Genomic DNA, 10,434 nt, shown 5'->3' with positions numbered 1-10,434 from the left:
TCTATGTTACACATATATATTGACTTTGCAGCAGATATTGTCAGTGTGCAACAGTACTGAATTTAGCTCTTCATTGGTGCTCTGTGCAAATTGGAGTATAGCTGTTGAAGCAAGATGCACAGAAATTGGAAGAATCCCAAAGAGGATGAGAGAAAGCTGAATAATTTCAGGCAGTCACATTCAGAAAAGTCTGATTTGCGCTAGGATTAGAGTCTTCAAATACACAAAAGGTCTCCAGTAAAGAAGAGAATAACCTGCTCTCCTAATCCACTAGTCAGAAGCTTATTCAGATATTAGAAAAACTTTCTGACAGTCATGACAGTGAAGCACCCTACTGGATCACTAGGAGTAGTTGCAGGATCTGTGTCACTAACAGTTTGAGAGAAGCAGATAAAAAATATTTCTCAGGACGGGGGATGATCCTGCTTTGGTGCAGTGCTATGGACTTGAAGACTTCCCAGGGTACCTTCCAGGCCAGTTTTCTGTGTTTTCAGTATTACAATCTGAATGTGAAGGGCTCACTCTCCATAAAAATAGAAAGAATTCTTCTTCTAAAGGCCCAAAGAGCAGTGTGTTAGCAAGCTCCAGCTTGTAAGTGCTAAAAGCTACAGAATAAGGGCTAGTGCCAGCAGATTTGTGTGGGTTAAATGAAAGTGTCTGGAGGAATTAGCTGCTGCCCACTCCTGGTTCTCAACCATCACCCGTGTGCTGGAAATGCAACTGCAGACATGATAAAGAAGCAATTATCCCAACAAAATCAGTTATTACCAGTGATTCATATGGTAATGATGGTGGTGAGGATGATGATGGTACTGCTGAACTGTAGCGAGGATGATAATAACCAGTGTTTTAGGGGACGGATTACAAGTTTAATCAAAATGAATAGTTTATCACAGATAATGAATTTTATGGGGGAATGTGGTCCTAGAAAAATGCCTTATTCTGAATGCCTGAAAATTACATTGATTTAAGTAGTGGGCTACCATATTTCCACTATTCATTTAGGAGAAGAGAGAATGTAGCATTTTCATGTAGATATTCTTTTCCATCCTTAAAATATGGATATTAATGTTACGACCATGGCAAGGAGAACTGCTGCAGAGCTCCACATCTTTATTGGCATCACTTGTATAAGCTCTAAAATTTTACTTGAGTCCCAGTATTTGTTTTGTCCCTGACATCAAAAGGAAAAAACTATAGATGTGCTAACATAAAACTAAAACTTGTGATCATCTTGTGAGTTTCATAAGCAACAGTTCAGGAGACTATTGAGACTCCTATTACTACAGTGGGACTTAAGCACAGATGAGAGGGAAGTTCTCTCTGACAAAGAATAAATGGAGAAGGTCCCGAACGGTATATTATCACAAAAGAATTTTTTAACCATATTCATTTCCCAGCATATGTTCTTTTTTCAAACAAGAAACAGGTTAGAAGCTTCATTTATATGTTGTAAGGGGAGATTAAGGAACAAAAATGAGAGAGAATGGGGTGATGAAATTAAAGAGTTGTCCATATTTTAAAAATGGACAGAGACATTTCAGATCCAAGAGAGTTGCTTTATTCATCAGAAGAAGCAAGTCTGGGGTACTAGCATATCTCCTGTCCCATTCATTTAACTTCTCCTTTTGTAGTTTGCATGTTGAAGTCTCTGTAAGACTGATTCTTGTTCATGATTTTTTGCTACCATTGTTGATTTCAACCTATGCTGTGCTTTACTTCACCAAGTACCCTCCAAAATCAAACAATTCAGCAGAAATGCTGAAATCAATACATGCCTCTTGAAGGATAGATCTTTTGTAACACAAAGGGGAGAATGACTAATAGATTACTGAAGCCTTAACAAAACCTCAACAGATCCCCATATGGTGCATTGCAATTAAAAAAGTAGAGGATGGATTTCTAATTTTTTGGATGGAGAAAATAAAAAGAAAAGAAAGCATTTTGGACAAGAAAATGAGTGAGATGGAGACAGAAGTGATGTGTGACCATACACCAGATAGAAACCCTTCTTTCTGAGCCTTTCATCTCCGGGTCACTGGTTCCAATCGAGCCCAGGTCGATAGCGAACAAAAATCATTTTAATCTGATGGCTGTTTGCTGACCTATGTGAAATGAACTGGTTGTGTCAGTCCACTTCCCAGCTGACAGCTCTCCCCATCATCAAGGCCATTGCTTACAGGTGGCAGTAATTGGTGCTTTTTTGAGGCCAGCTCAGCTAAAAGGCTGAAGAATGGAAAAATCAGTAGGGCTGAACCACCTCCTCCTCTTGTTCAGCTGCTCCCTCCAGGTGAGTGCTGAGGGAAGCTGGCACTGCGGTTGCCTGCACCACATCTGCTCTTTGAGCCAACAAAAGACTTCAGGGCAAAGGGGAGTCCTCTGAAGTGGTAAAGACCTCTTGTCAACACAGATCTTGGGAAGGCTGAGGGGTAGTAAGGCCCCAGGCCAGCAGTGCCCTGCCAGAGGATACCATTGTTTGTAGGTGGCCCCAGGAGAGTGTTGGTGTGAGCATGGGGCTCTGAAAGGACCCATCAGGTTTTCAAGCCCAGTCCCTGGGGCCTAAGGGTCTATAGTTAAAATTCTGCCTGCAAAACCTAAGCCTAAGCCTTAACTAAAATCAGTAACTTAACTTAAATCAGTACTGATGTCAGTGGAGGGACATTGGGGCTCACATGCACGTTGTCCAAAGAACTTTAATAAGCTTATGTGAGGGGGAACCTGACAAAGTGAGCTCAGTCTAAGATGTTGAAATAATACAGGAAGAAATAAAAGGTGAACTTTGAGAGCTTAATAAAAAATAATGCCCTGGAGAGGACACCTTTAATCTTTGATTTGATCAGTGTTTCTCTGAGCAGCTGGTACCTCCCCTGTTGTGAGAAGATAAAGTATTAGGAAGAGGATATTTTGAGGAGGACTTCCAATTACACTGTAAGCCACAGCCACCTACCTTGTGTCCCTCAGATGCCTCCTGGGAATGTTGAGTTTGCCATGGCACATAAGAGATGCCAGAATGGTCTGGCTAATGGGAGCACCAACAGGTCCTCCAAAGCCTGCCCACATGGTGCTGGCCAGTGATGTTTTACACAAGGTAAATCTGTGCCTCCCCCACTGCAGACAAGAAGAAAAGCAGTGTGAAGGGTGTCAGAACTGCCAGCAAAGCTGTCAAACCAAACCTCCAAAAGTGGAAAATGCGCCTTGTGTCTGCTTTCCCTTTCAGGGACACATCCAGAAGTATTAAGAGGGTGAGCTCCCGTCAGGCAGTCTCCAAGTGGAAGGATCCATGCTGCTTGTGCAGTATCTGACATCTGAATGAGCACTCCACAAGACAATTGTGTGCTAGTGCAGCTGTGAGACATGAGTGCATGTGATATGGACAAGGAATGAAAGAGGCCTTAAAAAATTAGGAGGAATCTGTCTTTTGCACATTGTGCCTTGTGCAAGTCTTTAGCATAAGTGCTCCTCTCACATTTACACAAATGTCCTTTTCAGCACCTACATCAAGCACCACTGGTAATTGGCAGACTAGGTACTAAGGACAGCAGCACCTCAATTCTCAAAGTAGACTCAAAAAAAGACATGGTTGTCCCTCATGTGGTGCCCTCCTGAGATCCCACAATTCCCTTTCCATCATCAGATGAACTGTGGCTAGAGGCAATCCATGTGGAAGGCTGGAAGTGGTCCTCACTGGCATATATAATCTCTACTGTATTTCTCTAGAGCTGGAGAGAAATAAGTGATATATCTACATGGAAGATATTCCTTTTCAGTGGTGATCCCTCAGTTTGATTTCTGTCAAGAAAACTCCTGGAAACTTTGAGCAGCTTCAGCCTGGACACTAATGAACATGGTCCACAAGTGAAGCTGTCCATGCACACAGAATTCCTTTGTAACTTCAGACTTTTTAACAGTCTGAAGAGTGGGAATTCTCAGAGCGTTCCCAAAATCTAAAAGAAAGCTGTTGCTTGCTTGCCAGCTGAAAGTATTCAGAAGGTCATAGGAAGAGGTAATGGTTTTGTAGGCATTGGTCCTACCTGAGGCTGAGTTCATCTCTAGGCAGAAGGATGAAGAGCAAGCACTTAGAGGACTGCAAGTCAAAGGTCCCTGTGGTGACAACTGAGCTATCTGGGCTTTGACTGAAGTCTTTTACTTTCTAGGATCCTTTCTCTGTTCAAATGAAGTTAAGCTTACTTTGCTCAGAGGCTTACCAGTAGGGTAGGTGCAAGATTAATTTTGCTGCCATGGATGAAGAGTTGGAATGAATGTCCTGCCATGGTCAAGGAAGTTAAATGGCAGAGCCAGGATGTAGAGTGTGTGGGATGAGCCCATCTCCACAGTATGCTGTGGGATATAAGGTCTGTAATTCACCAGAGGGTGAGTATTTATATTAAGAGGAATGTCATTCAGATATCATAAATGGATAAACTAAAACATGCATTGTGTGTTATTTGCTAGTCTTCATCTTAGACTATAAACCATAAAATAAGTTTAGAGGCAGATGGAAGTATCATCTAGAGGTGAACTGCACCTCCGAGGTTTCTGACAGTCCTCTGAATAATTTGATCTATTCATAACTTAAATCAGTACTGGAATAAATAGGCTGTGAATGGCAGAATGCTGTTTCAGTTGGAAACAGAGAAATTTCCACAGTGGCTCAAACCTCTGGTCCATTTAATTCAGTATCCTAGTGGAGTCACCAGCACATGCTTCTTCAGAAGATGTTATGTGCTTGTAATAGACTGTTCTCTGAACATACACCTGTTTTGGCAGTTTATATCTAAATATTACAATATTGTCATCTCTTCAGATTTTGGGTGAGCCTCAGTGAATATTCATAACTTGTAAGCTAGTGGGTTTAGGGCACTGGAGTTTTACGGTAATTGGGAATTACACGAGACCACCTACTTCATTAAAACAAAATGAAAGACAGAGTCAAAGCCAGGCTGCAAAGGTAAACAGTGCATGAATTCACTGCCTCCATATTTAAAGCCTTCAAAGCCTTTCAGTTAAAATCCTTTTCCGCTCTGGATCTCAGCATGAGTCTGGCTGCAGGGAGGTTTTGTGTGGTGGCCTGTCAGCTTCCATCTCCAACACAGTGAAATTCAACTAATTGTAAGTGCACATTGCTTCAGGCATACACTGCACACTGCCACTCGGGCCACGCACACGCGCCGTGACCCCATCCACCTACTGCAGAATGTGGTATTCTCTCCCCACACGCACACACACTTCTCTTTTTTGTTACTTGCAATCACTGAAAAGATGACAGGCCAGAGCAAGGAGCAGAGATCCCTGTTGTGTTTCTGCAAAAACCAGTATGGAGGGATTTAAACACACAACTACATATGTGCCAAGAATTGCAGCAATCTTTGGATTGTGCCTCCATTAATGAAAACGGGTTGGCCAGAGAGCACAGTGTGAAGCTGTGCCTGCCTGTGGGCTTTGATCTTACCTGCTGAAGCTGACCTCACTGCCATGTCAGGCTCTGCAGTGCAGCTGAGGATCAGAAAGCATCAAGAGAAGAAGAGGAATAGAAAAATCAGAAATACCTCACAGTTGAAAACCCTCTGTGACCCAAAATAGCCTCTATTAGTGCTAATTCTGAGCTGCTTGTAAAGTTCTGCAAGGTTCATAGGAATAGTGTAGTCACAGATTACTCGTGAACTGTCTCCAGCAGGCTTTTTTTCAGTACATTCTAATTCCTCAGAATTTTCCATCTGAACTTCACAGAAATTGTCTCTGTTTGTTTTCTATTTCTAGTTTGGACAGACCAGTCTTTAGTTCTGTCAAAGCAGGATTTCTTCTCTCTCTCCTTAAACAAGAATATTTTTCAGCTATTTAATTTGGCTATCAGCTTGACCATCGCAGGTTATGAGTGATGAACTGCTTGCACAAATGCCATTATCTTCAACTGGACTCTCTTCTGGGGGGCACAATGTAGAACTACATTTGCCTTCCTCCCCACTAAATTTCCTAATTCTTCAGCTGAGAGGATCATTTGCATCATTGCTGCTGTTGCCAGTTTATCAGCAAACTACAATGTCTGAAAACCATACATTTTATCCTCATATGTTCAAATTTTGTCTTTCTTTGAGTGCACAGGGAGTCAAGCAATCACCGACTCCACCCCACCTAGCATCTTTTGTACAGGCCTCCATGTCTTGAGGCGCATTAGGATCCAGACACACTGTGAGGCCAGCCCTGTTAGGGTTCTCAGGCAGAGCACAGATGTCTCCAAAGTTCAGTGAGCTCAGCCTGGAGGCAAGTGCTTGTCCCCAGAATCATAAAGCTCCTCTAGCAATAGGGGAATTTTAGGGAACAATGTGATCCAAATCTCAGAAGCTGAATCGTACCAAGATTCTCCCCAGCAAAGGGGAACTGGCTTCTGAATCAATCTCTTTGTGCCTCAGTTTTGTTTTGCTCCTGCATAAGGTCCTGGAAAGGATAATTTCAATCCCACCCTATACCTTTATTGTGTGTTAGTACCTGATCCTTCACTGCTGACTCAAGATGCTACAGTTGAATGAATCATGTAAGTAAGATTAATATTTGGTTGTTATCACAACTTTCAGACTGATCCTCATAAAGTTAAGCTCAGTTGTGAGCAACCTTCCTGATGTGACTAGCTTTTATTTTTTCTGTTACTCTACTGCAGAAATGTTTTTTATCAGTCAGATCATCTGATAGTTCTGCTCTCATATTCAACCTGTGGTACTCTGTAATTCAGTGCTGCTTCAGTGACAAAAGCATTGAAAATCAACCACATAAGATCAACAATTTAAATAAATATAATTCCTCTGAAAGAAGCCGTAATCCAAAAGGCTGTCTCTGCTGCTCACCATTGAACCTCACCACTTCTGCTCACCTAATTATGCAACACTTTTCTTCCCAAGCCATTGCACCTGAAGTGCTGCTTATACTGTACTTGGAGTGCTCTGAAGGGCTATTTGCCATCTTTGTGAGGCTGCTACTTCCTGACAGAAGTGATCCCATTGCTATTTCTACTTTGTTTTGGGGGGAATAACTGAAGTGCTAATGTTCAAAGGCGCTTCTACAACACTACAAGAAGTACAAGTGCAACAATTCTTTTTTTGGAGATAGGAAATTGGAGCACAGCAGTTAGCCCAATATCTTGTCCTCAATTCAGTGTGAGAACTATGATCCAGAAGTACTAGACCTCTCTCCTGACTTTGAGAACAGCTTTGTCCAAAAATACAATCTAGTCATGGGAGCTCTGAGGAAGATAATAGCTGCCACTAGCTCAGCCAGAAATTCATTGAAGATAAGACAGTCTCAAAAATATTTGAAGGAACAGTTCAATTTCATTAAATAAATTTTAAAATCTCTGAGAAGTTCATAGAAAGAAACAGAATATGGTGATATGTGTGGTGTATGTGTGCATGTATGTCAGAGATACAGATACAGATAAAGATACACGTGTGTAGAAAAAAAATATATATAGTCTCTCCCTAACTATTCTCACTAGTTTTATGGTTTCATTTCTTTATTTCTAGGTGCTTGATAAATTAATTTAAAAGAAATAAATAATTCAAAGAATTAGAGTCAAGAATGACTTTTCTTGAACCATTTGATATTGATATGGAATATATTGGATTTTTCTGACTGAGCAAAGACAGTCTCTGAACATATGGACAGAAGGAACTAGTGTACCAGTGAATTCTTGTTTTCAAGGGCTTAAATGCTAGGAACCTATAGATTTTTACTGATACTCTGCAAGACATGCATTCCATGCACAAGGCTTCACAAGGTAAAAAGTGGCACCACAGCAAACTGGAGACACAAGTATTCCTCTTCTCTCTTAGCCTGAAATGTCTCACCCATTTAAGCTCACGTTTCCAAGAAAATATTACAATTAGGAAGATGCAGATTAGATAGAATTGAGTGGCTCATCTGATCTTCACATGTGTTCTGATAGGTTTTGTGTTTCTGGAGGTAGCTATCCAAGAGAGGGCTCCCTCCTTTTAAAGGAGACTCCAGGTCTGTCATAACAAATGGGTTCTGTCAGAACACCTCACCCACCTTGTGGACAGAAAGCTAGTTTCTAACACCAAAGTGTAGAGGGAAATGGAGGAAGCAGAGCTCAAAATAATGACAAAGATAAATCCTGCGTCCTCACATGCCCTTCTTTACACAAGTTCTCAAGAAGAACCAGACCCACTGTTTCCACAAATTTCTCAGAGCCCTGACTCTCGTCTCCTGCCTTAACATTGTTTTTTTGCAAAAGGCTATTAAATTTTTCCAACCAGGAAACTCTCGATGGACATCTTCCGGCTCAACACAGCCCTGGTGTCACAGCACCTGGGCTATGGCAGTGGGGACGTAGCAGGTGGCATTACATCGTGTTCAGTGGGTGCCATGGTGCACAGCACACAGCAGGGGCTGATTTATCCTCGTAGATAATGAGCTACTGGCCCTTGTCATCCATCAACATCTGGCTCAACACAGTTGAGCCAGAGCACTTGCAGAGCAAATAGCTTTCCACACTTTAAATTCACAGATCATCTGCCTATTGTCAAATTTGGATTTTTCCTTAAGCATTCTGGATATGAAAGCAAAGCATTTTCTCACAACAGGATAAATTCACTTGCCTGTTCTCCCCTGCAATTGCCCTATGGTTTCTCTGAGAAGCCAAAAATTACTAGAGTTATTGCTAGTATGAGTGATTTTTGCCATGTTGACAGTGTATCATAGTCATTAACAATCAAACACTGAATTTCCCCTGTTGTATCTTTTTCTTGCAGCTAAAGACATTTTTCGTCTCTCTCTTTCTTGTCATGCTTCTTCTAAGATATCCATAGGGTGCAAAACTCATGATTAGCCTTCCACACTTCTAATCTTGATAAGCAAAATTTTTAAAGAGTTACTGAGAAGTCAGGAGGAGCTGTTGGTTTGTAGTGCAGCAGAAAATCATTAACCTTCAGCTAGTCAATAATTCCCAGGAAATGTCCACTGCGCAGACATTACTGCTCTGATGATGAAAAGTGTTATATAAAAACAGACTATAATTATGAGGTGGGAAGCAGAGGAAAAAGTTGTTTTTCTGAGAGTACGTGCCCTCCAAATTTTATTTGATTTTGATTTCCTTTTCCTAACAGTATCAAACGTAAGCAGAATGAGCAGTGGGTTGCTTTAAACCATTGCTTCCCTCATATGTAAGCCAGTTTGTACAGACAAGTGGGGAGATTTGGGCATTTGGGGTTTAGGGGTGGGTTTTTTGGGAGGGATTGACTTTTTTGTTAGTTTTGTTTTGTTTTGTTTGGGAGGGGTTTTTTGGGGTTGGTTTTTTTGTGCGTTTGGGTTTTTTTGTAGGGTTTTTTTTCTTGTTGGTTTTTTTTTTTGTTGCTCTGAATACTGTTTATTTAAGTGATTGTTGGCTCTTTTCCTGTCCTTTGTTGACCCCAGGAAACAACTCTTTTTTTTATGCGTTTCCATTCTGGGATTTCTATTATCTACTGACTTGTGCTGGGTGTACCTCAGTGAACAGGCCCAAAAGAAGGAGAGAACTGAGGTTCCTATTGAACTGAAGCCAACTTGTCCTTCAGTTTGAGGCCCAAGAAAACCATCACTTGAATCAAAGCACTTTAGAAGGTAGTTTACAAGTCTGCTTCCCAAGAAGAAACCAGGATGCAGTGTTATCACCTTCATGAAGTTAAAGGAGGTGGTTTTACGATTTAGTGGAGAGAAGCCATGCTGTTAATTAGTCACATTTATTTGACAAAAAACTGGGGGAGGGTGAAAAGGGGAAAGGAAGTTGGGAAAGAAAAACAGAACAGAAAGGAAAAAATCTATGATGAGGTGCTTGGCAGGATGAAGGAACAAAAGGAAGGTTTTCTGCCTGTCTCCTGATATTTTCCAACTCAGCAAAAAAATCCATTGTGTAGCTTAAGGGGAAAAAAAAAGTTAAAGTTGAAAGCTTAGTGTGTGAAAGCAACTGCTCAACCATTGTGTAATATGGGCTAATGTAATGTCACTGTTTCCCCATGATGTAAGTTGCAATTTTTTGTTCCAGTTGCTGTGGTCAATGTTATCGCTTTCATTTTCAAAAAGGGGGCAAGGAGGTGCATGGAGATGGTATTTCTCTTTACCCCCCACCACCCCTTCCCCACTCCCAAACAAATACTTCTGTTAGGACATATCAGTGCTGACCAGATGTCACTGATTTTCTTTTTTTTTTTTTTTTTTTTCTTTTTTTGCATGTGTCCCTTAACAGCTGGCAAGAATATCAGCTCAAATTATTCACCACAAGCACACTCTTTCTGTTTGTCTCCAGATAAAGGGATTTGAAATTCTGGTTGTCAGAGAGGGATGCTGAAAACTGTGGAATGGATTTCTCTGGGGAGAGGGAATACTTCTTGAAGAACTTTAAACCAGTTGGGGATGGTCATGACTAGAATGCACATCCAAAGACATCCCTTA

Source organism: Cyanistes caeruleus, chromosome 2, assembly GCF_971803275.1.
Source record: "Cyanistes caeruleus chromosome 2, bCyaCae1.hap1.1, whole genome shotgun sequence".
Classification (NCBI taxonomy): domain Eukaryota; kingdom Metazoa; phylum Chordata; class Aves; order Passeriformes; family Paridae; genus Cyanistes; species Cyanistes caeruleus.
This window is presented reverse-complemented; position numbering follows the sequence as displayed.